Raw genomic sequence first — 27,219 nt, forward strand, 5'->3', positions numbered from 1 at the left:
TACACTTACTTCACTCTAAAATACCGGTTTGACTGTTAACATGAGTATTGTCAGTGCAAGTAGGCAGTGTTTTAAATTGCTGTTGTTTACATGAGGCCTCCAGGGTTGTGATTGAGAACTACATGAGGGCTTTCCCAAAACCTTACTGAGCAAAAGGGCTCAATTCCTTTTCCCAAATGAGTGGCATCGTGTAGGAGTGAAATGGGTAGATGAGATTTGTGTTCTCAGCACTCGGTGGAAGAGAGTCCCCATGTGACTTTTGCAATATGGGTTTGCAATATTTTCTAACTTGCCAGGCATTTCTCCTCTGTTTTTTTTTTTTTTTTTGCTTCCCCAGTACTTTTAAAACCTTGTTCTAGTTTTCCTCTGGACCAAAGTGATGTTTAAAGAACCAAGTCCGGGAAATATATTGGAATAACAAAGAAAAAATTTCCTGGAAGAGGCTTAGGAGGTCTGAAATGGGAGGTGAATAGTTCTTTTCCTTTCTTAGGGGAAAATGGTCCTTCTAAATAAGAAGGTAAAGTGTTCTCAGGTGACAGAAGAGTCTTCAAAATGCTTAAACAAGTAAAAAATCTCTGTGTTTCCCAATCAAGGGGGAGAAGATGTTTTATTAGAACATAGACCTGTAGCAAGTTAATAAAAAGTAATTTTTTTGTTTTCCTTGAAAGTATTTTGATACTAATGAGAATCTTTACAGTTCCTAAACTTTCTAGAGCTATCTTTTTATCCTGCTGTCTTACCTTTTCAGTGCTGCTGCTCTCAGAAAAAGCTGTTTACCCTCTCTTCAGGGTGTCAGCTACAGAGGACTCTTCCAAGGCACCAACTTGACCCTTTATGTGTGCTAAAGGTTGCATGAAACAGGGCAGCAAAGGTCTTTCAGTGCAGGTGTCTGGAGCTGGCCTTCCTGTACCCTTGCTGGAGCTGGTGGGAAAGAAGTTGGATTTTTTGAGAAGAAGAGGCCGCAGGAATGTGCCTGGGTTCAGACTTGAGACTGGGGTTATACAGAGGTTGTGATTAGATTGGTATTTAGCTTGGAAGCATCAGTATCGTGGATTTATTTTTCCTTTTTTTGCTTGAAAATCACTCATATTTAAAGATTTCAGGTAAACGTGTGTCTGAGCTTGGTGGAATTGCTTTGATTTATGTGGGTGTAAGGCATAATAGATTTATGTCCATAATGTGCATGATGTCTCAATTTTTTACAGACTTATGCAAAATAATAATGAAAACACCTTGAGGATGGATGCTATTTGTACTGATTTGAACAGAGGATATTTCCAGATGGGAAGTGAGGTATTGTTCCTAACTTGCAATATAAAAATACTTGAAATAACTGTTTCTGGGACTTTAGTACCATCTATTGAATTCGTATCTACCCTTGTCATCTGACAGACTACTAAAACAAGACTCTGCTCAAAATGATAGAAGTGACAGTCGTACAATGCATTTCACTCCTGCTGAGCCCTGTTAGGCAGTTAGTCTGGGCAGATTTGGATCTCACTTCAGTCATTCAAGGGCAGTCCTTTGGAAGCGATTTGCAGAATACATAATTGTGCCCATAAATCCCTCGCTCTCCCTGCAAATGGGGTAGAATTCCTGTTGCCACCCTACTGTGTTGAGGAAACAGCATTTCCCCCCCCTCCTTTATCAAAGCAATTGTGGTGGATTCCCTCTGCCGCTGGCCATGCTTTCATTCCTCTGCAGTGTGGTTACATAGAATTGCTTCTGTGTTCTGTCGGTGTTTGATCCCTTCCAGCTGGCAGTGAATCGAAGAAATCAAATGTATGGACACCCAAAGTCTGCCCTTAGCTACACTTGTGAAAACCTGTGGCATTATATGCTTGGCTTGGAAAGGCTTAAGAAATCCCATGAGATCTGCTCCGCTGAAAGTCGCTCTGTAAATGTTAGACAGGGCTGTTGTTTTTGTTCTAGTACATTTTACTTTAAAGCTGCACCTGAGCTGCAGTCGATGATACTGTTTCATAACATTGAAAAAGAGGGACAGATTTGGAGTATGAGATGTGCTGTGCTGTCAGTGGAGTTTGTCACTGAAACTGTCATAGCTGGGTGCCACGGCAGTGTCTGTGCTGTGAGAAAAACGTCCTCAGTGGGGTTCTGGTTCCTGGCAGCGTTCAAGCCACTGGTCACCATGCAACCATCCTCCTCAACAGCCTGATCTCCTTTGGGAAAGAGCCAGGGCCATCTGCTAGCAGGGTTGGCAGCAGTGGTGTCCAGCACCCTGGGGTATCTTGGTGGACCCTGATCTTGCACAAGAGCGAGTCCCAGGCAGCAGAAGATGTTTCTTCTGAGCCAAGAAAACTGTGTATAGGTCTGACACGTTCATAGCATCATCCAGGCTGGAGGAAGCACAGGTCTGAGGAACCCCCTTGGTCTTCTGGCTCTGGGTACTGGCCCATGGTGGTGTAGCTGAGTGCCCTGTGACTGTGAAACATAGTGTAAAGGAGATGTACCTTGGTGTATGGATGGGCCCATATGATCCTTTTGCTTCATGTTTAGTGCAGAACCACAGGAAATAATGTCCAGGCAGATACTGTACTGACACAGCATCTTTGACTCAAGCTGATCTTTGCCAGTGTGGAGGATACTTCATGCAGCTGGTCCACAAAGAGCCAAAGAGTTTGAATAGTTGTATAATACTTCTTTTTGAAAGTGTTGCAGTGACCTGAGCAGATTGAAGTTGCAGTCAAAAAAGTCCTGCCCTGAGTCATTTACTTTAATTCTTGGTTTCTGTTTCTTGGGATCCTTGGGAGACAAGGAAACAAATTATGAGTTGTGAGGAAGGTAAACAGAAGACAGGATGACAGGTATTTTACACACCTCCAGGACTGTCATTGGGTATTTTTATCTACTTCTAAATGGTGGAAAATTTTCAGAAGAAGAGTTCTGTGTATTTTTTCCTGGACTGAATGGAAATTTTGCCATTGGTTAATATAGAAAGGAAGTCGGAAATACCAGAATTACATGTGAATTATTTATGTATCCAATTTGCTGCTGTGAACGGAGGAACAAGGATCTTAAATGCTGTTAATTACTGTGGATTTTATTTCACTGACTATGGTCGTAGCTGCAGGCCATGGGACCTGGCAGTGACCTGGGTGCCATGCAGTTTAAGGACACTTCTGGAAGGGAGGAGGGAATGTGCAAAGGATTTATTGCTGGGTAGTCAGATGACATCTGGAGGTTTTATCATGTTAGCAGAGAAAAGTGATGTTTTTCCTTCAAGTCCTGAGGGATTAACAGCTTTGTTTATACTTCTTCTTGTATGTCCAGAATAGAAAAAATAATAGAAAAAAACTTACATTTCTGTAGTACAGCATCTTCGCATTTTTATTCTGTGCTTCCTATATTCAAGGGATTTCCTAGCAAGAATAGAAACATCTGCAATAGCAGCTCCTATTTATGTTAATCTTTTCCAATCAGCATGCAGCCTGAAATAATTACAATAAATGCACTGTCTGCTCCAAACACTCACAACTTCCATTTATTTCAGGCTTCTTTGCTTCGCAAGTCTGAGAACATAATCCTTCATTCTGCTCTGCTTCATCTCCTTTGCATGAATTTATCCAACAGTATCTTTTTTCAGCTTCATTAACAATGGTCATGCCATGATAAATTACATAAATTGAGAAGTTTTTAATTAACTAAGTTAACAAAACAGCCCCACAAAGCATAATAAATTTAATTAGGTAACGTTTTCCTGTTATAAGTCTGCACACGAGGTGTGTAATGAAGTAGACCAAAGTAAAATCTGTAACCTGAAGGATTTTAGATTTCATAGCTGCAGAAATAGTTTCTTTTTGAAAAATATATTTTTATAAGATCATGTGTTAAACATACCTTGTTGGGCAAAGGATTATGCAAACTTGGCAGAAAAACAATAGTTACTGACAAAGACATGACTAAGAGTATGTTTAAACAGAAGAAGACATCTTCCAGTCTTTCCCCCTCTGCTTCTGGCAGTGCTGCTCCCCAAGTCAGGGTCATTTTCTCCAGCTTGGCAGTGGTGCTTTGGCTCTGGTTGGGTGAGGGTTTTTTTTTATTCTGGACAGAATTTATAGGTGTTTTTGGTCAAATTGGCTAACGTATGTGGTATAAAGAGCACATTCAGAGCAGAGTCTCCTTGCTGGTGCTGTGTGCTTTTAGCTGGGCTGCTTGCCCAGGTATGTGGGAAGGAAAAGTAAGATCAGCCTTGGCTCGTGTGGAGTGCTGTGGAGCAACTTCTCAGGTATCCTCTGCAGTTAACAGCATCTGTCTTTGCTTTTTCTTTCCTAAACTTGCATCCAAAAATATTAAGATTGTTATCCCCTACCTCCTACCCTCTTACACAGCCCAGCCAGGCTGCTTTTGCTTGGGCAATGCTCCCACCTAAGGAATTGGGTTCAAAAATAAGAACTTTGCTTTTCCTTTATGTCCAGGACAGCTTTGTGACAGTAAATGGTACTCTGATTTTGATGGTGAGACAAAGAAGCAATTAAACAAAAACAGTGGGATAGCACACAGAAAGGAACTCTTTAATTTATCAATATTGGTTTGCATTTCTCCCAGACTCTCTAGTCACAGAGAGCAGTGCAAAGGGAGTACGTGGGTACATCCATTTACTGTTTCGGTTTGGTGATGCATAAAGTCAGAGTAAGGTTTTGTAATGTCTTTCACAATTGCAAATGAGTGTATATTGAAGGCTGTGAAAAATAGCTATCAGTATTTATTATCTCTGTGAAGTATCCTTTTTATATTTTAATTTAGGGCTGATTTGGAGAGACAAGATTGATGTTTGCAACATCACTATACAGTTTAGGGTGGATCTCTGGTTTATGGAGAGGGAATAGGACTTTTGGACATTCTGTGAAAAATACATAGTGCTACATCATCTGATTAGTGTGTGCATGTAATTATTCTGCTATCTGCAAGAGATATGTAGTATTTAACCAGGTGAGGTCTGTTGTGAAGATGGAATGGCAACTTACCTGAGCTGGTGTATAACTCTTAAGCAGAAAGGTCACAAAATTGTGAGAGGTAGATCTCTTACGGTTTTCTGACTCCCAGACTACAGTTAATTGTCCATCAGAAGACATTATAAAGCATTTCAGCATGTGTTTATATCCTATTTCTCTCTGTTCCTGCCTTTTTACAATCAAGAGTGAAGCAGCTGTAATTCTAGAGAAGGTAGGAGGGCATAAAGTTTATGTAGCAGAAGCACATCTATTTTACGGAAAATGTCCCACTTAAATTTTAGGGTTCTACCTGAACAGTTTGAACAGTTGCCAGACACACTCCCAAGCTTGTAGGGTATGGCACAGAAATCATGACTGTACTCCTCTGCAGAATTTGAGATAACCTGTAGCACTCATGGTAGTCTGGTGGTAAAGAGGGCACACAGGTCTGGACAGCAGAACAAAGTGAAAGGAAAGAGTTGATAGGAACAAAGAGTAGGGGGAGAAATTAATGCACAGAAGCAGAAGGGTGAAATTAGTGAAGGAAATACAGGAATTAAAATACAATGTGTTGGGTGAGAAAAGCAGCTCACCAGCAGTCACTCGCTAGGTGAGAACATTGTATGTTCAAGAAGAGATTCAAGCAGACCTTCCCCGAAGATTTGTGATTCCTCCAGGTGAAGGACCTTGGGATGAACAAGGAGACCCTTTGCTTCCTAAAGTATTACAAGTTAGGTAACTGAGGCAGAGGAATTTTCTAATAGTATCTGGAAAAGAAAATATTAGAAATTAATGTCTTGATGACAGGAGTATGTCAAATTAATGCATGATGTATTTTTGGAATTGTACAATGTGTCATAAGCCAATTTTGTTCCAGGGGAAATGTGACATCTTCTCCCTTGTGAGTGAGGTTTCCAAAGGGCTGAAAAGCAAGGAAAATGGAAAGCAAAAAGTGAAGTTGTCAGGTGGAGAAGAAAAGCATCGCCTGTGGTATTTAAATTGTATAAATTGGTGTTGATGTATCCTGCTCCTCAACCCCTTCTGATAACTCTGTGTGTTTCTATCTGTGACTGCTACACCTGTTTTCCATTTTCAGTCTGTTTTAGGACAGTAAATTTTACCTTGCCCTGTGAAGCCAGTCATATCCTTTTACACAGCAGTGACTTCCCAGGAAGCAGAAACATGAGTCTGTACTGTTGCCATGAAATACATGCTGTGCCTCACAGCAGATCTGTTTCTTAACTCACGAAAAATGTGTGCAATATGATTTTACAGGGCTGCTGAAAACATTTGAGCTGCAGTTTTACATACTTTATTCTTGTTTCTTCTGCTTTCAGGAGCTGGACTGTTTAGAAAGAAAATGTAGAGTTAACATCTGCAATCTGATGTGGTCTTCCTTTTCAGAAAAAAATACTGTTTCTGGCATTCATGTTGGGAGAGAGGAGCCATCCTTTCCAAGACTTTCAGTATAGGTATGAAAATGTTCAAAGAGCTGACAGTTAGTAATTATTATTCATTGGTGCTACTTTGCTTCTAGTACAGTGAACATATTTTTGAAGTAGAATTAAATCCAAGTCTCTCCAGGGGCTGTTGGTATTTTGCTAATGCTAAATTAAAGCGTGCCATGTGCTGTGCACTAGAGGTGGTCAGTGGTGGCTTGACAGAACTTAATTGTGTGTGTGGCAGGGGTGCTCTGAGTCACTGCGTGGTAGGTGTGCTGCAGCTGCAGTCTGGTGGGAAGTCACAGCCCCTTGTGTTTTCATGAACAGGAAGGAGACATACCCAAGCTGCTTTCCATCCTGCCTGCAGGTTAGGTGGTCCAGCTCCTGGAGTGGTTATCCTGTACAGCCAATTTTTGTTCCTTCTGCTCATCCCATTGCTTTTTCAACTCCCAAGCTGTAAATACTTAAAATGAGAAATAAGCTAATTAGAAGCCATGAAATAGAGATGGAAGCTGAGCTTCCTTGAAAAAATCAGTAAGTGAAGAAGCAGGTCCGGATTGGAGATGAAGGGATGTAGTGTTTACAATCTTCCAATTTATCCTCCTATTAAGTTGTTGAATCATGTGTTTGGATTTATCAATATAAAAATTTGGTAGTATTCCATCCTTGGGACATTCTAGCATATGTTGGAAGTTTTTAAATGGCACTGCCCTGTTTTGAGCACTCATCCTCCTCTTAATACATTTTTGGTATTGCTTTCCTTGATGAGGTCCTCACCCTTCTCAGCCGGACACTTGGAGCGTGTTCACCGTGCCTAGGTGATGCAGTCAGTGCTCAGGATGTTGCAGCATGGCTGGGCTGAAGTGTTAGTGGGGAGAGAGCCACCACAATTTAAACTTGTAATGGTGCACCTGAGCCAACAGAGTCACTGTGTGGGGAAGTTTTCTGAAGAGCTGAGCTGAAGGCCTTACTCCCAGGCTCTCCTTCTTCCCACTCTCTTTTCCTTCTCTCAGTGAGGGCTAAACTAGCTCAGGCAGTCATGCACTAGATGTGGGTAAGGTTCCCTGGAGATGGTAGATATGATCTCTGTAGAGCATGCAGGAGCTAAAGGGAAACTAATGGGATGTACTGCTCAGGTGCAGGTGAAATCCCCCTGATGTGTATTGCACCCTCGGTGATCCTCAGTGCTGCCTTGGAGCAGAGAAGGAGAAGGAGCTGTGGCTGCAGCTCAGTGCTGTGGCTGGTTAAGTGGAGACAGAGCAGAAGACTTCAGGAGAGCAAAACATCTGAAGATTCCCAGGGCTAGCATGATATTTGGGAATTGCTGTGTGGAATGGTGGCATTTTGTCAATTTGTTTTGTAATCTGTGATGACAGTAAACTGAATATTGAACAGCTTAAATCTAAGCAACTGTCATTTCATGCTTTGGTGAAGAGGGAGTGGGTGAGTGAGATAGTAGGGGTAAATTGTTAATAGGAGTGAAACCAATATGTGCAGCTTTCTCTGAACCTGCCCACCTCTTTTTTTGATGTAATATTGAGCAGCTGGGGCTGTGCTATCTCAGTTTACCATCACTAATCAGGCTATAGATCTCTGGGGACATGCTTTGTCTCAGTTACTGTGGTAGAAGTCTAAGCTTATTACCTAGATTACTTGCATATAGACTAGCAAAATCACATAAACAGATTTTGAGCCTTTTTTGTCAGGGTGGTTCATGAGACATACTCTCATTTTTTGAGTGCTCTTTGTTTAGTCAAAGAAGAAACCACTTGTACTCAAAATGAGAGCATTTGCACTATTGCCTTTTTTTTTCTTCTTTGTGGAAAATTGTATTGCTTTTAATAGAACTAAAATTAATAGAGTTCACTGGAAATGAAATTATTTACTTTGTTTAAAAATGACATTTTCATAGTCCATAGTCTTCATGCCTGCCTGTAAAAACACAGGACACAAACTTGACCAACTTAGTTACAGAAGTGTTTGCTGCTGTTATTGAATTTCTTCAGCTGTTTCAAGCATTTTTCAGGGAGACTTTCCCCCTTCCTTGAATTCCATTGAGCTTTATCTTAAGTATCCCACTGGTGACCCTATATGTATTTTTTAATGTTGTGTTAGGTAGGTCTATTTATGAGTTGCTGTTCTAGACTGCTCTCTCCAGAGATGTAATTTAGAACTGGTGTTTCATTCATTACTGTGCTTACCTTGGTCCAAATCTACAATTTTGTCTGTTCCTTAACTTTCAGACCGATGACTCATTCCTTTGCTTCATGGCTTTGCTGCATGTGATCTTATCCCACTCTGAGATGAGCTTTGGAAATGAGCTAACAAGAAATGTTTACAGCATTCAGCATAAATCACAATTCCACAGAGAAACTTAAGGGGGAAAAAAAATGGGTTTCCTATAACTTGGAGATGAATCTATACCTATGGGACTCCTTGTTTTCTCCCAGGTAGCAAGTGACAGGACCAGAGAAGATGGCCTCATTGCACCAGGGGAGGTTTAGACTGGATATTAGGAAAATGTTCTTCACTGAAGTGGTGTTCTAGGCATTGGAACAGGCTGCCAGGGAAGTGGTGGAATCACCATCTCTGGAAGTGTTCAGAAGACATGTGGATATGCCACTTGTGGACATGCTTTAGTGACAGACATGGATGTGGCCAGGTTAATGGTTGGACTCGATCTTAGAGGTCTTTTCCAACTTCAGTGATTCTGTGATTTTAAACCATTTTAATTATCTGTTTCATATGACTCCCTTGAGTCTTGGTATATGCAAGAAGTTGCCCTCTGCCCCTTCACGAGAAGGTGTGCAGAAGCAGATTTTTGCTTCCATTCAGGAACAGAGTGTAGCAAAACCACCTGTGGGACTCCGTGTGAAAGAAGAAATCCTAGCGAGATGTCCATTTTATTTGCAGGCATTTTCTTAAGAAGAGCAGTTCCCTGCATGCCATGTCCCCGCATGACTTTGCAGCATCCTGTAGGTGTGAATGCCTGTCTCTGCAGAGCAGGATATGCAAAAGATGAGGGGATGGGTGGTGGAGGTAGACATGGTGACTAACTCTTTATTCCTGGAAGTGCACCCTCCGTGTGGAGGACGGCATTAAGTGTGTCCCAGATAGGCTTCTCACACTGCGTCATTGCTGGGGATTAAGCCATTTTCCCCAAGGATTCTGTACTTGGCAAAAAGCTCAGCAGGAAGTGCTGGTGTGCCTCCAGATTTAAACATATCAGCACTTGCATAATAGGTTTATTCTTTATTATCCACCTTTATTTTCTGTTCTGTGGCATGGGCTTCAGATACTGCACATGATGATTTTGCTCCTGCTGCCACGTGGTCCTACCACATGGTGAAGAAAGGATGTCCACACTTGAATTATTTAGTCTTCCTGAATCCAAGAGTTTTACATTGTTGCTTCACTTTCTTCCTAGTATCTCTTCTGGTACTTTTATTTTTATTTTAGAAAAAATCAAGCATTAAGGCTACTGATTGTTACCACAAAACTGGTTGTTCTTATTTCCAACTAAAATACAATTAGTGAACTCCAACTGAAAGAATTATCAGGGTGTAATTTTGCCTTTTTTGAAGAGGCAGACGGAATTCACTTATATCAATCTTTCTGTTTTGCTAGGTCTGTGAAGACCACAAGGCTTCACTTCTCTAGATGATTCTAACATGTTCATGCTGATTTTGAATGATAAGGGGAAATTTGCAATAAAGACTTGTCATGAAATTTGAGGAGTGAGTACCTTTATGCTCAAGGCAAATGAATAATCTCTTTCTGTATTTAGGTACAAGTCCCAGCCATCCCTCTTGCTGATGGTATTCTGCAGAACTAACCTGGGTTATTGTATGTGCAGAGTGCAAACTGTGAAACGATACCAGGCAATGTTTTTGTGATTATCTGTTTGTAAGGTGTGTCATGGTAGCTAAAGGCAGTGTAGAGTTTACACTCAGCATGTTCAACTCATCTTCCAAAGGATGTCTTCATGCCCCTTTGTAGCCAGCCACCTGGGACCTCTTTTCACCTGGTAAATGTTTCTTGTGGCCATTTGGAGGGTCTGCATGACTACAGCCACAAGATCTTTCTTCAGCCTGGCAAACCATGTTTGCACAAGTTAGTAGCTAGGTGGTAAGGGTCAAAGCTGGGATTTCTCAAAAGTCTGTGTATTAGGTTCCTTCAGAGCACAGGAAAAATGTGAAAGAGGAGCATGGACTAATTCTGTTTAACAGCTTGTGCAAAATATATGTAGGAGTGTAAAGAAGAAACTGTCACTACTGAATCTCAGAAAAAGTAAATGTAAGAAAAATGTTTAGAATTCAGGGAAGAAGGAGAAAATAATGTGCACAGATATAATGTGAACCATCAAGTTCTTGTTCAAAAAGAAAAGCTATTCACAGGCCATTTGGGAAATGTGGGTAGTTTTCAGTAGGCATATTCTGTTGTATCTTGCTACCAGTTAACAAGTCTCTAAGTTTTTGGTGCGTGTCATACTTTTGGCACATAACCACTGCAGCTTGCTGACTAAGGCTAGTGAAATTTGTTTTTACTGAGGATGGGTATCCTCATAGGACACGCATGAAGAGTTTGGCTGATTTATTCTTCACCTTTGAGAGAACTAAAATGTTCATTACAAACAGCTTGTAAAATAGCAAAGAGCATTTTGTTTTTAGTGTTATGTGAACATAAATTTTCTGTGTGATTTTATATGAAGCAAACAGAAAAAAAGCACAGCAGTTTACCCCACGTATTTGGCTTCTATCAATATAGAAAAATATTTGCTTAAATGAATGTGACTTCCGTTTGGTGTTATAACGGAAAATATGTTTCTACTTTACTTCTTCTCTTTGCCATACTGTTTAGTTTTGCTTACTTTATGTAGCCATGCTTAAATGTACCATATTATATAGTATTTTTATGAATTATCTGGGCATTTGAATTTCCTCTGCATGGCTCTTTTCCACCATGAGAAAAGCAGAGAGTAGTGGTTTTCAGTGCTCAAAATTAATGACTGTGGGCAAGTATGTGGTGGGCTCCTTTTTATTAGGCTTAGTACCTAAGGGAGCTTCTCTTCAGTGTAAAACAGTAGTAGAAACTCAACTTCTTGTCTTGAAGTGTAAAACCAAGTAGTTCGGGGCATTTAAGAGGAATTTGTCTGCTGTCAGAGCTATTACTACATGAATTTCAAAAGTATTTCTGTTACTGTGAACTTGAAAATTCAGGTGGTAGTTGATTTTTTTTTCCCCCAATGAAGGAACTGCATGATCCTGTAGGTCCTTTGCTTACATGCAGAGGTTATCCTCATGGATGACTCCCTTGGTGGCTTTGGAAAAAGTCTGGTCATGCAGAGGTGCCCCCCTTCTCACCTCCAGATTATCTGGACCTGTAGAAGTGTTGGGCAGAGGTGGTATGCCTTGCTTCTGCAGTGTCTTCTGGTGCTTGAACTTCCCTGCAGAGCTTGGACTGCTGGGGGGCTCTGGGATTTCTGGGTTTAGCAAATAGCCTGATAGAGGGTTCGGATCATGCCAGGAGATGAAAACAGCTGTGCTGGATCTGCTGGAAGATAGCAAGAGAAAGCCACACAGAATCCCTGAGCAAATGCAGTGACAGACACCAAGCACACCCGAGGGCTCTTAGTTTGGCAAGCTGAGGACCAACACAAAAAAAGCCTTTTTTCCTTTTAAGGCTACAAATCCCAACAGGAAGCTTCAGGGAAAACCTTGGTGGCTTGTTCCTGCAGAGTTGGGTTTTTTTCTCTTGGCAAATGTCATATCCCTGTAGAGGGTTGTGAATTGGCCTCAGATGTTCTAAGAGAGTATTGTAAATGAAGGATGGAAAAATGTATTTTCTATTACAATCCATTTGACAGACAAAATTAATAACAAAATTTGGAATTTTAGAAAGCTTGTTCGGTGGTCTTGTTTCATTTTGAAGCTTTCTAGCTACACTTTGAGGATTATCTTCTGTAATTTGTGTACAGAAAACAGAATGAAAGTTTCCCCTTGTTTTCTTGCCAGCTTGAGTGTCATTTTGGTGCTCAAAAGCATTTTAAAAAAAGGCTCAAACTTCTTTTTTTCACTCTGTTTGGTTTCTTTAAGAGCAGTGTTTTTAAAACAGCTTGTATGAGAGTAGGCACCTAAGTTGGTGTTTGATGCATTGAATTCAGTTAATCACTTAATTGGTCCATTAGGTTCTTAGGAATTTATTTACCTAAATAAATTGACTGTGTGTGACTTGTTGTCATTTAGAAAACTTCTCCTTTCAAGAGTTTACAGATAAGTTTATGCATATTTACTGGGGATATTGTCATGCTATCAATTCAATAATTCAGTTTGTTGACTTCAGTTACAAAAATGAATAAACATTTGCAGTTTTGGTCCTTTGCTTTTGGATGCTGGTGTGAGTTAAAAAAGAAGAATACTATTTTGATTTAGAGTCACAGAGCAACACAGTAATTGTGTCTCTTCAGTGTTAGTTGGCTAATATAACCATTTCTCAGGAAGCACTGTTCTTGCGGAAAGGAACTTCATTTCAATTAATGCTTTACACCATGTTCCTTTCAAATAAGTGTTTTTAAAAGAGAACATCTGTAATTGGATCTGCTTACTTACTGTAGTCATAGTGGAAACTGTACTCAGTGGTAAGATATTTCATAAAATCTGAGTGATAGAAAACATCTTCAGCCAAGTGATTGTTTGGAATATGTGTTTATAACTAACTCTCTGTTGCAAGTGAAGAACCCCATGAATTGCATCTCTTCAGACCACACAGGTTGTACAGTCTTGTGTAACATAAAGAGGAAATAAAAATGTGCATCTGTAGGATTTAAGCATTATGCTGCAAAGCCTAGAATTACCTCTGTCTTAAGTTCTGCTGCTTTTGAGTATTTTCTTCTTGAACTGTAGTTCTTTCAGCTGTTCTATTTAACTGGATTGGAAGTAATCATGGAATGGCTGAGGCTGGAAAGAATCTGTGGTGATTGTTTGGTCCACTGCCATGCTCAAGCATGTTGCTCAGTGCTATGTCCACCAGACTTGGATGGAGATGCCACAACCCCTCTCAGTAACCTGTTCCAGGTGTGACCACCCTCACAGTAGGAAGAGGGGGAAAAAAGAAAAAGAAATTATTTTCTTACTTTCAGATGGAGTTCCCTGTACTTCAATTTGTGTCCATTGACTCCTGTCCCTTTGCTGCACACAACTGGGAAGAGTCTGTCTTCATTATTGTCTCCCATCAGTTGTTTATACATACTGATGAGACCTGCCCTGAGCCTTCTCCAAGCTGAACAGTCCTTGGAATCTCAGCCTCTCATACACCAGATCTTCCAGTTCTTTTATCACCTTTGCGGCCTTTGCTGACTTGTTCCAGTCCATCTTTTGCACATACCAGGAAGCCCAGGACTAACACAGCTCTGTGCAGGTGTCTCACGGGGCTGAGTGGAGGGGGAGGAGCATCCTTAACCTGCTGGTGATGCCCTTTCTAAAGCAGCCCATGATGCTGTTACCCACCTTTCTGTGAGGGCACACACTTTGTGTCTGTCAGGACCCTGATGCTGCTCTCTGCAAGCCTGCTTTCCAGCTGATCAGGCCCCAGCATGTAGTGATGCATGGAGTTAACCAGACCCAGGTGCAGAACTTGGAATTCACCTTTGTTGAGCTGCATGAGGTTCCTGCCAGCATGTTCTCCAGCCAGTCCAGGTCCTTCTGGATGGCAGCACACCCTCCTGGTGCATCAGCTGCTCCTCCCTGGTTTTATTATCAGCTGACTTGCTGGAGATTCTCTCCCACCCTCCAAGCTGGTTGTGAAAATATTAAATGATGCTGGTCCCAGTACTGACCCCTGGAGTACTCCACTTGTGATGGGCCTCTTGCTGGACTTCATGCTGCTGTGCACAGCCTTTTTGAGCCAAGCAGTTCAGCCAGTGTTCTCTCCACCTCACCATTGCCGTGTTTAGTCTGTACTTCATCAGTGTGTCAGTGAGGATGTTACGGGAGACAGCATCAAAAGCTCTGGTGAAGTCAAGATAGATTAACATCCACTTCTCTCTCATCTCAGCAGGCATCTCATTGCAGAAAACTATCAGGTTGGTCAGATGTGATTTCTGCCTTCATAAATCTATGCTGACTATTCCCAGTCATTTAATTTTACTCCATATGTTAAGGTAATTGTTCCCAGATTTATTTGCTGATCACCTCCCCAGGGTTGGAGGTGAAACTGACCTGCCTGTAGTTTATGGGATCCTCTTTCTTGAAAATAGGAATGGCTTTCATGCAGTCCTCAAGAAATTCATCTGATCCCTATGATCTTCAAAAGATGGTTTAGAGTAGCCTCCTGTAAATTTCAGTCAGCTCCCTCAGCACTCATGCATGCATCTCCCCAGATCCTTGGACTTGTGTATGTCCAATGTGGTTAAATGTCCCCTCACTGGGTCCTCCTCTGCTGACAACAAGCCTTTATGGCTCCAGATTTTCTCACTGGTTGCAGGGCCCTGGGTTTTCTGAGAATAGAATATTGAAGGAAGAAGTACGTTTTCAATTGACACCCTTTTTCCTAGTAGTCTGTCTTTCCAGAGACAGAGATTCACTTAATGTGCTTTAGACACAAACCAGTCCTGTGCAGAGTGCGTGTATTAAAAAAATTTAGAGTCTGTTGATAGACCTGTATTTAAATTAAGCTAATAATGTCTTTCCATGATTACACTAAGAAAGAACTCTGCACAAAGCAGAATGAATCTACCAAAAAGGTGATAGTTTTTTCTGTGTGCTTCTTTCCTGTGTTGGCTTGGCTGAGTGCTGACTGTGCAGAGATGTGTAACAGGAGTGACGACAGACAGTGCAGCAATTTCAGAGGTAGTTTTCATGTGTCAGAACAACAAGGGGAATTAGTCTCCAGTCACATTCATGTTGCCATCGAGAGCTGTCGTCCGTGCCTGAGCAAGGTTGTTTTAAGCTTGCAGGGGTGTAACAGTCCCAATCTACAAGTGTTTATGTGCAGTTGTCAAGTGGGGAGAAAGAAAGAGGGAAAAAAAAGCAAAGCTTTTATTTCCAGCTCAGCAGGAACCTGACAGCTCCTGAGTTCAGTGGGACCAGAAAATGCTGCTTCTTGGGTGAAGCCATCAGCCTGAGGCAGGATTTTGGCTCCTGCCTTCCTCTGAGCTCCAAGCCTGGCAGCAGTCTGGGCTAAGGGGTGCAAAGCACAGATCACTCCTTGGCTGCTGAGCATGTGTCACTGATGGGGAGCAGAGGCTGGTCAGCCCTGCTCTCCAGAGAGACATGGGGCATCCACACTGAATGGAGTGAGAGCTGAGGAGCCACTCGTCCTCAGCAGTGTTCGTTTACCTTTCCAGCACGACTCCACCAGATTTAAGTTCATCATAACTTTTTAAAAGCCTTTCCCTTTCTTAGATTCCAGAAACAGCCAGTGACTCTCAGAGGGTTGCATAGCACTTAGGACTCAGCCTAGCAGTACATGGAGATCTGCCAGGCTTGCTCCTCCTCCTGCATGGAAGCAAGAATGGCTGTGCATGGGAACTGTGGCACTGCCTCAAAATTAGTGGGAGGCTGGAAGTGTTGCAGTAATTATTCCCAAGAGTAGCTGTACCAACTTCTGGGCTGCTTTCTGCTGGCACTGCTACATAAAAAAAGGTTGTTTATTTTCCTCAGCATATCTGCTGCTGTTATCACATCTTGTGAAGTCACAATTGCAATGTGTGTGTCTGTTCATTGTGGACTGTTCATAACATAGCCCACATCAGGTGTCTCCTGTGAAAACACATTGCAGGAGCTCACCACCACCATCTGAACTTCTGCTTCAGATCATTGCTCAGCTGATGAGTGTGAGCCCAGCCAAGCAGCATTCAGTGGGGCCACCTTGTTCACCTGTTCATAAAGAGCTGCAACCTTTAGTGTACCAAAGAAGCACCTTCTCTTTGTTTTGAAGAGAGCTGACTGAAAGCTCCAGAAGGAGGAACTGATAAAGTACCATATTTTTAGAAAGACAGAAAAATGCCAGCGTGGTTTAAATTTTGTATTTTAGTTGAAGTTTTTCATGTTGTATAATGTTTTTAATTTTTCCAAATGTTTTTAAAATTAATATTTAATAAAGAAAACATGTATGTTCCAGTAACACTACATATCCATTAAAATTTTAGTAGCAGTATTAATATGGATGCTATGAAAAATGCAGCAGAAATAAAAAACTACTTAATGAAAGAATGCCACTCTGTAGGAAAAGATATTAATTTTTTTTTCCTCTTCATTAAACTTCAGGCCATGTTTTACTAAGTAAAGGCGGGGTCTAGCATTTTGCCTGGGAAATACTTGGGTAACTTTAAATAAAATGTATACTAACAAGTTATAAATAGAGTCTTTTTTTCTCTCATTTTACTACTAAAATTTATTCTAAGAGAAGCCTAGCTATTTATTTTGTTGTTAATAAATTATTGCCTTACTAAGGCAGATGTTAAAGTCATTGATGGAGAACTAATAATTCATTCTTAATGGAGCTTTTGTACAGCCTTGAAAGTAACTTTATAATAAGAAACGATGATGTGGTGGGTTAGTATGGTAGATGAACTTGGAAGACACCTCCTGGATTGATGGTTGACTTGCCCACTCTTCCCTGTTTGCAGAGGTCTTTGCCAAAGTGCATTTTTATGTGCAACTTGAAAGAATTCTAGAGGGGTTATTTGCAAAATGACAGTTTTTTGGTGGAAAGAGAAAGGAGAGGTTGAATATATTAATCAAAAGGAAAGCAGACCCATCATAGGAGCTTTTTGGGGCTGTTGAGGCTCATTCCCCAAGGAGCCACAGGCCTGCCAGCCTGCAGGCTCCTTGCTTGCCGTGGTGCAGCCATGTGGTGGCTGGTAGCACACCCTGATACCATAGCTGTGGCTGTCTCCCTTTCATGTTCTGGGGACACTTTTGAGCACAGAGCACTGTGAGAGCCCTGGTTCAATAACATGTGGCTGTTAGCACTGTGAACACCCTACTGCTGCTCACATATCATGGATCAGTGTGAAGATGGGTTGACAGCACTATATTGGCTGGGGTTTAACACTGGGCTGTTCCTTGGGCTAGCAATGGTTTTAAATGTAGGATTGCATGGATGGGCTCTCCTTGCGGCTGGAAGAGATGGAAGATTTGTCATTTTCTGAAAGCATCCTTTTGGGGTGCATGCAAACTGTTGTTGGACCAGAATGAGTGACACTGAAAGGTGTATGGCACCTCTTCATTACAGAAGCTTAATCTGTTTTGCTGTGCTTGAGCTAGTCTGTTATCCTCACTGTCCAGTGGGGAAGGGCAGGATGGAACTGGAGGATATCTTTGCCAGACTGAAAGCAAGATGGGAAGCCATCAGGAGTGCAGCTGTGCTCAGATCTGAACCAGCTTATGAAGATGGCTGCATGTTGCTTCAGCACTGTGGCACTGCATCTCTGGCAACTAAGGAAAGAAGAATGAGTAAGATAATGTTTCCTGTGATGGGAAGCACAAGGAAAAAGATTTGAAAATGCTGCTCTCAAGTGATACAGTTTAGTTTACTTGTTGTTGTGGTGTTCTTCATAGTACATAACCCAGGACTCAACAGTGTTTTTTAGGCCATTTGGACTTTTTTGTATGTCCTGGACTCCTGACTTGTATTGAGATGTGGTAGTTGAGTGCCTAAGAGGTAAAGGTGCCTTTGAAAAAAGGAGGGCAGTTAATAGGGTCCTTTTCATTATTGACTCATTCTGAAGGTGTGTAAATACAGGCAAAACTGTTTTTTCCACCATACCAGTGTATCTCTCTCTATTGTATTAGTCAATAGAATGGTGCTGCTGCTGGGCTATTTCATGGTTTGTCATATAGCTCCCAGAAAGATGGTGTAATTTACAGAACTTGTTAAGGCTTGGCAGTTTCACTGGGCTCCAGGCTCTAAGGAGTTCACCCGTGGGCTTGTGAGCCATTGTGGTCTCTCATGTGAAACTCCCACATCTGGCTTCCTCCCTTCATGGTGCCAGCACAGGCCTGAGATTCACTTCTGGTTCTCTTTATTCTTCACTATTCCTGCAATTCCACAGGCTTTTCTGTCAGCCTTAAACTTTCGTGTAGGTACCACAATTCTTCTAGCCTCTATCTCTTTGTCCTTGAATTAGTAGTCCTCTCAGTGAGACAAAGACTTCTCTTTGTAGCTGGGCCATCTCTGTAAGAGTCGTTGAATTGTAATATTTGCTTCTGACAGAGGAAAAAAAGTGGGTGAGTTGCTTTGAGCTCACATGCTTTTATTTGGGCCAAACAAAAGAGCAAACCAAAGAAACAAACAAAAAAGAGACAAGTGACAAATAAACAAATGAAAATGTGTTAATTTCAGAAGAATATCCATTATTTATTTGCTTTGCCATTATATTTCATTGTTTCTCCATTACATTTTTTTAAGAAATTGTTTCAGGAGAGGAAATAGAAGTCTCATTTTACCAACCAGTGCCCAGACCATTTTGGGAGAGTGTAACACATGGGATGCTTACTGGCAGATAAAGCCACCATCATAGTTGTGCTGAACACATCTCACTGAGAGTAGCTGTTGCTTCAGGAGCTCGAGGAGAAGCAGGCAAAAAGGAGGGTGTGTGTGTGCCATGTGCCAGGCACAGATTCCCCTTGCTTTGATTTGACTTTTATACATCTTACTAGAAAGGAGTGGGTCAGTGACTGGGCAGGGATCGCAGGTGACACGCTGGGGCTTGGCATACCCAGGAAAACCTGAGGCCACTTGGACTCCTGTACTGAGTGAAGAAATTCAGCTTTATGGCTCTCCTGGAGTCTGACTGAAATAAGACTGGTAGTAAACAACTTATGGGCTAATAGCAGGGTGCCTTAACGTGCAGGTGGTTTAGAACAGAAGTGAATACCTTTAAGCATTGTTTTATGGCGTTGTGGGTTTCAGACTGAAAAATGGCCACAAGCTTTATTACTTCAATATTAACACTTTTTCATTACTCTGTCCCTCCCCCCTCCTGCAAACTGCTGCATTCATCCATTATCGTGACTCTCGTTTCCCCCTCACCTGGCGTTTTTCACAGCGTGGGGGACGTGGGTGGCAGGAGGGACAGCTGAGGACATCACGGACCTCGTCTGTTGCCGAGTGCAGCCAAAGCCCAGGCTGCTGCCAGATAACCTGTTGAGGTACCTTGCAGAGCCCTCAGTGATGACAGCATCCCTCCTGCCATTTCTGCTGGTTTCCAGTGACCTGCAAGGGGACTGCACCTCTTGGGAGACCTTTTCCCATTAGGTTTTTCCATCCTCCCTCCTGCTCCTTGATGGCAGGGGCTTCGCAGTGCAGATGTTGCTATCCATCCTTTCCCAACCCTTGCAATCAGCTGTTTTCACTGCACTTGCCACTGAGGGCTGTGTGCCAGGATGTTTTAAAATTGGGGAACGAGCTGCCATGATTCACGGGATCAAATGTGGAGAAATGGTGTTAAAAAGTTTTTTTAAAAATCCTATTCTTATATTCTCTTTCCCATTCCAAGTGTGTCAAGTGAAGTTTATCTCAGTGCCAGTGCCAACAGTAACCAGAGTTAAATTAGCCTACCTGTTTGCTCTGCTTGGGTTTCACTTTTCAACAAGCCTTAGTAAAATAAATTGTGCCCCACATGTCTTTAAATTTCATTATCATGACCTAACTTAATTTGCTATAAATTATTTCTACCTGAGTTTCTTCAACTGTGAACTTGCAGCCTCGAGTGTCTTGCTTATTGGATCATTGCCCAGCTAATCAAGATTTTTTTTTCCTTCACAACTCCTGCTTTTTGTATCACCTAGGTCTGCCAAAGTCAACTTGGCTGTATAACCTCAGAGGGGACACACAAAGAGCTGATACATTCTTGTCTTTAAATTAAGGGTTTTATTGAACCAAGTTTCTGTTGTGCTCTAGTGCTGCTGATAAAGACCTCTTTTCCTTTAGTGAAAATGTGACCTTAAGGGTTTTTTCTCTTCTTGGAGGTAGCCATTGCAACACTTCATTTTGGCTCTTCCTTTCTTTTGTTTTCTCCTTGGGAAAAACGACTAACTGGAAGATCTCTGCACACTCAGTGTCAAGCAGCTGTGCCTTGCTTTTGTTTTTTGCACAGCTAGGCTCCATGTCTAATAAAGGCTGGTGCTTATTTCCACTGAGAAAAGCAGATTTATTTTTTTTAGAGCTGTTCCTTTCATTTAGCAGTTGGTGATAACTTTTATTTCAGTGTGGTGAATGTTGAAGGCTCTCTTGCCCCTTACCAAGCTGATGAGCTGCAAACAGGCTAAAGGTTTTTGCTGAGTAAGGGTCAGAGAACCAACCCTTAAAGGATTTCAGCCTGCAACCTCAAGTTGTAATAATGACTTGCTATCATTATATGTCCTCAGAAGAGAAACTTAATACAGCAAGCTTTATTATGACTTTGGAGAAGTCCTACTACATGGACTTCTTAAAAAATAAAAATTACCTGACTTCCTGAGAAGCCTTGGGGATGCTCCAGAGCACTTATTTCAAAATGAAAACATGCTGATTGTTGCTTAGATGTAACACATGTAATTTGAACCATTCCTTAATGGCAGCTGAGGGCCTGATGTAACTCACCAGCAGATTAAAAAATAGCCAGTTTGTTTAACTTTTATTTGAAGAAAGTGGTAACATAGAGCTCTTGATGATGAACAGTGGAACGTTATCTTCCAGTATAGCCCTTCTTTTGAAAACAAACACTCTTGCTTGGTGTCTGGATCCTGGTGGAGCAGATATGTCTGCTGGAGTAGTTTAACTCTTATGGTGATTGTTGATACAGGGTGCTGAAAGAACAGTGGGCACAAAAGGTATTGCCCTGAGCACACAGAAGTCTTCTCAGTTCAGACATGCTTCAGTCTGACCTAAATTTTTGGGCTCAATGTGAGGTTTACTGGTAAAACGACACGTCATGTGGTAGGCAGGGGGTCAGATTAGATGATCTAATGGCTCCATCTGGCCTTAAATTCTTAATTAGGGAAGTGCTGCCAGTGCAAGATGGCATTGAAGGTTTACACTGTTAGATTTTGCTTTCTTGGGAGATCCTTACCTATAGCAGGGCTGCAGAAGTTGTACTTGGGCTAGTTTTTTCCATAGCTTCTAATGGTAGTAGCACCCAGCAGAGCTAAAAGTGAGTCCTGATGGGAACCTGGTAGTCTTGCTTTCATGAAAGTACAAAATCCCTTTGTCTGACTATTCCAAATTACCACATGCTGAGCTTTTAGAGTTATAATGATACCTAAATATGGAGGGAAAATCTATTATTAGGACAGGGAAAAAAAAGGGTAAGTTTCCCTGGCAAGCTAATGAAAAAGAAATTACAGCTATTTGAAGCTGTTCATGGATTAAAATATTAGAAGTGGGGCTGTGGTTTTTGGGTGGATGGTTTGATACAGTAGGTTATTCTTTGCTTGACACCTTTGGTGCAGAAATGGAAGTGTGATGTTGTAGATGTGCTCTTGGCTCTCCAGCTATGCAAATGGCAGTGTGCAGGTGTAATAACCATTGGCACAGCAAAACCAGCATCACTATCAGCCTCTTTCTTTGGCAAGGTCAAATGACTTGCAGCTCAGTGTGTCACTTGATTGTAGGTTATTTGAATGTCTTTTAAAGTTGCTTAATTGCTTATTGATCTCATAATTATTCCAAACTTGCTGTCTCTTTTGCTATTTTCTGAATTATATTTATATATATATAAATAACAATTTTGATTTCATTAGGAGAAGCTTGTGGTTTTGAGTATTCACTCTTAAGTTTAGAGCTTTTAATTGGAACTTTCAAACTTGATTGGTTTCTTTTATATGCTGGTACACATTTTATTTTTCTTGCATTTTTCTAAATGAGTTACTCTACTTCTGCATGCTTCTTTAAGGTCCTGTTAATATACAGGTAGCATATTTCAAAGCACAAGGAGCTGAATTAATAACTGCTGAGGTACTATATTTTAACTGCTGTCCCCTTTTGCTAATTTATCTTGTGGGGTTTTTTTTTCTCCCCTTTAAGATTTTTTCAGGGTAATTGCTCTGGAAGTATGTTCTTTTTCTTGCTAGTCTCATCTTGTGTAGTACTATTATTCAAGTTGCTTCATTTTAGTAATAGCTTCTGCTGGCTTCTTTCCTTTCAAATTCTTTGTGCCATGAATTATTGCTCTGTGTTTGTGTCGCTGGGAAGAGTGACAGGAAGAGAAGGGTGCAGGAAGAGAAGCAGCCTTGGCTTCCTGGGTTTTAACGCAGCAGGGTAATCTAGACACAGTAAAAGCAAGAGTTTGTGAAAGTGTGTGCTGAAGTGTCTCTGTGGCACTTCCTCTGCTCGCATCTGTATTTCCTGTTGAGCTGTCTAAATCAAGAAGTGGTTTCACCTGTGGTGACCCATTGTCCTGGGAAGCTGCTCTGTGACAGAGGGTCAGCTGGGAAAAGCAGCTTTCAGCCATTCTTTGCTTTGTTCTCCTTCTCCCTGTTGTGCTTTGGAGTGTGCAGCACCTCTTGCAGCATTCCCTGGTGCCCAGGTGTTTGCTGCCAGCAGCTGTCCTGCTGTCCTGCTGCTTCTTTGGGCACTGATGGCAGCTTTGCAGAGCCACCAGCGTGTCCCTCGCTGAGCAGTCCCCTCAGGTCAGCGCGCTCATTTCTGCCTTGCTGACTTCATTATCAGCACAGCCTCCCCAGCCTAATTAAAACCTCTGTCTTCTACTAAGTTGCAGGAGCATTTGGGTGAACCTCAAATGAGCCCAAAGATCATGGTACACAGAACCAAATAAACACCCTTAAAAGAGGAAGAAGGGTCTCTAGGTGGTCTGAATCTTGCTTGTCTTTGCAATAGCCTTAGTTCCTTAAAGACCTGTCAGTTTCTGATAACACAGGTTTGTTAGCAGGGATTAGATTTGCACTTTGCAAAAATAGAATGAGGTCTTCAACTAGGCAAGGACACCATCTGCAGTCACCAGATGCAGTTATCAAGATTAAATTACAAGACTTGCCACTGATTATGCTGGTAATCATTGAGGTAATCAGTGTAATTATCTTGAGATCAAGACAAGATTTTCTCTGATCTGATAGAATCTGCCTAATTAAGATGAAGGAGCATCCATCATTAGCTACTGGAAAGAGTATGGCTCCAACTGGGCACTTGTCTGTTTCACTTTGATCATGTTATTTTATAATATGGGAGAAAAATAAATCGGCAAATATTGTGAAATTGACATCTCATGATGAAAGCATTTTCCATTGGGTTGTATCAGATTTCTTGAAAACCTACAGCATTCCTTATTCATGAAAGGCTCCTAAGTATTCTCCTCATAACCAGACTTTAGAAGGGACTTTAGTCTGGATCTCTTTACCCAAGGAAGATGAAGCATTTCCACTTCAGGTTATTTTAAGCTTTCAGAGTATATTTTTTCCTACTATGGATCATGTGGAGGATTGACTCAGCTGCAACTGGAAAGGATTTTCTTGCCAAATAGAATGGTTGTTGATGTTTTCTCAGAAAATGTGACTGAGACTTGGTAGAATATAATCCCAAACTCTGATGCACACTAATAATCTAGAAAAAAGTGATGAGGCTTTGGAGAGCTCTTCACAAGTAGTCGTTTATGTGTGTTGGAGCATTTTCCTTTAGCATCTGTAATGTGGTTTTTCATGTTCTTATATAGTGGTAAAAATCTTTTTGCAGATGTGTTTGCTGAGTAGTAACTGGCACATCTTGATCTTTGTTCATTTCTTCTATAGGTTGTCAAGACAATTTCTTCTGAATGTAGTGATAAATGATCTTAAAGATTATCATGTATCTTACATCTTGTGCCTTTCATTTTTAACTTGGTTTATGTTGCAACTACATATGCAGTGTAAGTCTATGTAACTTTTTTTTTTTTTTTCAAATGGCATAGGTGTGCATGCAAAATGCTGTTTATATTTCCCATCAGGGTATAGCTCAGGGAAGGGACAGAAGCTGTCTGTAGTCTATGTCAGGAGATAACAAAGAGAAATAGGCAGCACTGAATACCTTCTAAAAAGCAGTTGATTCAATCTTTGTTAAGGCTCAAAAGAACAAGGTCTAACAGCATCCCCAGCAGCTGTTTCTTTAATTTCCAGCAAGTTACCAAATTTCATTCCAGGAAATGTGTTGCCACAGAAGACTTCCAAGAGCAAAGCTTCATAGGAGATGATTGGTAATATTTTTTCTGTCATCAATCTGTTATTATATCTGCTAAGTTTCACACAATTATTTATCAGCTGAGAGTTGCAAAATAGTTCCTGACTTGATGTGAAAAGGAAAAAAAAGTCAAATGCATTTTTGAACATGAACCAAACCCATCAGTCTTAAAGTGCTGATTCATTTGCCCACACAGTATAATTAAGATGTTAATCTGTAATAAGGAGTGATACATTCAGTGATCTCACAATCAGAAGGTAATTATAGCTTAAATGTTCATTTGGCTCTCCTCAACCATTTTATTACTCTGTGACAGGTAAGGGAAGGCATTCACAGCTTAGGATCTATAAACCTTTACCTACACGCTTTGCTTCTACAACTGGAAAAGGTTTGCAGTTATATATAGATGCCTGTACTGGATGTTTTTGGGAAAATGTCGATTGGCATTCTGAGTCCTGTCCTAGGGGAGAATATTTCAGTTTGAGTACATTTGGTGTTTCATTAGATAATGAATCCATTATGTAGTTTAAGTTCAGGCTCACACTGATTAATCATGACATTTCAATTATTCATAGAACCAGTGATCTTTTGCACCCCTTTTTTCCTACCTCATTTGACATTGGCTTCTATTAATTTCTCTTTTTACTGCTTTAGGATTTTTCATCTTGCCATATTCTGAAATCCTGAAACTCTTCCACTGCTGGAGACTTTCATCTGGGAATTGAAATGACCTGGCATCTTGCACGCAGGTCGTGGCACCTCTCTGGTTTGGTGCTTCATAGCATCTTAGCTGCCTTCAAGGTGGCTGAGTTGTGGAGCAGCCAGGCCTCCACATTTGAGGGGTGACAGGGAGAGATGTGTGAAAGAGATTCACAGATTGTCCTGGGAGTCCAAACCAGGTTCTTGTTTGATCTGCTGAATGGAATTTCTCCATGTTGTCCTGGAGCCATGGAGAGGATTGAGTTGCCTGACTCACAGTCCCTCTGTGCAGCTAGTGAGATTGCCCTTGGTCCTGGTGTGCTAACAGCACAGAGGTGGCATTGTTTTAAAGGATTGGATTGTTTGGAGGAATTCACTTGGTACCCATGCAATGTGATGTTTTATAGTGCACAGACAGCACAGAAGTCAGAAGTGGCTGCTGCATTCCCCTTTGGGTCCTACTGCTCCTGTCCAGCTCCAGCTCACAAATGTGATCACTTTTCAGCCCAGTGCCCATTCAGTCAGTCGGTCACTCACATTGCCATGGTGTAGTTTTATCGTATGTCCATAGGTGTGTAAAAAAACTCCTGCAACTTTTTATTTTTACATCTTGTGTTTTGAAAATTTGTGGGCTGATTCAGCCTGCAGGTGTTGGTGGAGCCAGGCAGGATTTGATGGAGGTTTTTCCCCAATGGGCACAGACTCTGCTGGCTTCCAGAGGCACAGATCCCTCAAACCTGGTGCACAGGACAGCCCAGTGTGCAGCTTACTGGGAAGTCTGTGTTTACCAGGAGTGTAAGATTCATTAAGCATAGGAGGCATGTAGATAGTTCTTTCTCCAAATATCTTTTCTGTTTTAACTCTTCCTAAATATGCCATTAGCAATTGTTTGGGAGTAGTGGTGGCAAATCTCTTTCTTTGGGTTCAGATAAAATTGTCCTGTCCTTAGTCCTCTAGCTAACTGGACTTTTCAGGCTGGAAAATCACCTGTTAATTTTAGCCTATAATCTCCATTTTATGGCTGTCTTGTCAATACTAATTGCAAAGTAATATTTTACTTTGCAGTTGTAGTAGTATGTGGCTTTTTATGACAGTGGGGAAAAAAAGAGGGGTACAAAGTCATCAACCACAGCTCTGTGGATGGGGGATAGCAGGGTGGGGAGTGTGTGTTTTATAAGAAGCAGACTGGCATTACCGGAAGCAGAACTCATGGGAAGCAATGTATTAGAAAGGGACATATTTTCTATTTCAATGGTTAATTTGCTAAACCCCATGTAACCCAAAAATATTCAATAAGGTAAAGACCTGTTTTAATAGAAAATAGAAAACTAGATTTATCAATGAGCATCTTTTCTATAAACCAACATAGTTGATGTCTTAAAGGAGGGAAAAAAGTTATAATAATGTCAGGTCTTTCAAAACTATAAAGCATCTCAGTGATTTTCTGGAAGTTAAAATAATGATCTTTTTCAGTGCTCCATTTAATGGATTTTTAGTTATAAAATTTTAATATTTATTCAAAGTGCAAGTTTGCTTTAAAGATGTCTAAAAAAAGATCCCTGTAGGAGTCTCATTTCCTGGACTTTTCTAATTCTGTATCAAAATTCCGATGCTGGCACGCAAGAAAGTTGTTACACTGAAGGGTAGGACTTTACTTAGACCAGGCTTGAAAAATTGAGCTGTTTTTCAGGGATCTCCTGAGGGCTTACTGGGAGTTGAGAGCTTCTTTTGAAGACAGTAGAGCTGCCCATAGAAATTGGAGCTGTCTCTAGGTTCATATGTGAGTTGTATGGGCTGTCTCTAGGTTCATATGTGAGTTGTATGGGCTGTACGAGAGGAGGATGGGAGGCACCCTGATAGGTGCAGTGCATTTCTGATGTGGGGGGCCTGCAGTTGTTTGTAGGGATACCTTCAGTATTAACTGAGAACACAGTGATCCCAGGGATTGTGGAGCCTGCAGTGCCATTGGGGATCCA

At 41.3% G+C, this 27,219-nt stretch overlaps 1 protein-coding gene across 3 annotated transcripts in view; it reads left to right on the top strand.

Moving 5' to 3' along the window:
- The window catches only part of LRRC3B (leucine rich repeat containing 3B), a 44,347-nt gene that overhangs the window by 10,748 nt on the left and 6,380 nt on the right, over positions 1-27,219 (top strand). Inside the window, exon 1 of one of the 3 annotated variants that reach the window (XM_058031994.1) lies at positions 6,255-6,424. The exons of the other annotated variants lie outside the window; for them this stretch is intronic. The gene's annotated coding sequence lies outside the window, so the exon portion shown is untranslated. Of the gene's footprint in view, positions 1-6,254; positions 6,425-27,219 lie in introns of those variants that run through there. 3 annotated transcript variants of the gene reach the window in all.

This window comes from Melospiza georgiana, chromosome 1 (genome assembly GCF_028018845.1).
Source record: "Melospiza georgiana isolate bMelGeo1 chromosome 1, bMelGeo1.pri, whole genome shotgun sequence".
Taxonomy (NCBI): domain Eukaryota; kingdom Metazoa; phylum Chordata; class Aves; order Passeriformes; family Passerellidae; genus Melospiza; species Melospiza georgiana.